The 383-nt window shown below is 37.3% G+C and overlaps 1 protein-coding gene across 1 annotated transcript in view; it reads right to left on the bottom strand.

Annotated features, from left to right (window-relative positions):
- Positions 1–358: 358 nt before the first annotated feature.
- Ola1 (Obg-like ATPase 1) overlaps positions 359–383 on the bottom strand; it is a gene marked incomplete at its 5' end in the record, with an annotated part of 154,139 nt that continues 154,114 nt past the window's right edge. The window contains 1 exon segment of the mRNA XM_013518794.1: positions 359–383. This exon segment is cut by the window's right edge and continues 491 nt beyond it.

Genomic DNA, 383 nt, shown 5'->3' with positions numbered 1-383 from the left:
GATAAGAACAGATAATAGGTCTTAGCCAAAAGGCTGAAAAGTGATTGTACTGCTGAATTGAAACAAAAATATAACCCACTAGCCATGAATGGGTCAGTTTTCACAATTTAATAATTTCAAAGAAAAGATTAAATGTCCATCTACAAATTAATTAACTTTTTGGAGACAAATCCCTGGTATACTATTCTTCTGATTTCCATAAAAGACTCACTTTAAGATACAATTGCAGCTGCCCCACATTGCCAGTTACTGTGTCATACACACGCCTTAAAATTCTGTAATCAGCAACTACCAGGTGCCGTATCGCATTCAGCACACCACAGTCCGTCAATGCAGACATCCCCAAACACACCAAGGCTGGTTTTGTCAAATGTTTTATTGAG

This window comes from Chinchilla lanigera, unplaced genomic scaffold, assembly GCF_000276665.1.
Source record: "Chinchilla lanigera isolate Chin_1 unplaced genomic scaffold, ChiLan1.0 scaffold00048, whole genome shotgun sequence".
NCBI classification, from domain to species: domain Eukaryota; kingdom Metazoa; phylum Chordata; class Mammalia; order Rodentia; family Chinchillidae; genus Chinchilla; species Chinchilla lanigera.
This window is presented reverse-complemented; position numbering and strand designations above follow the sequence as displayed.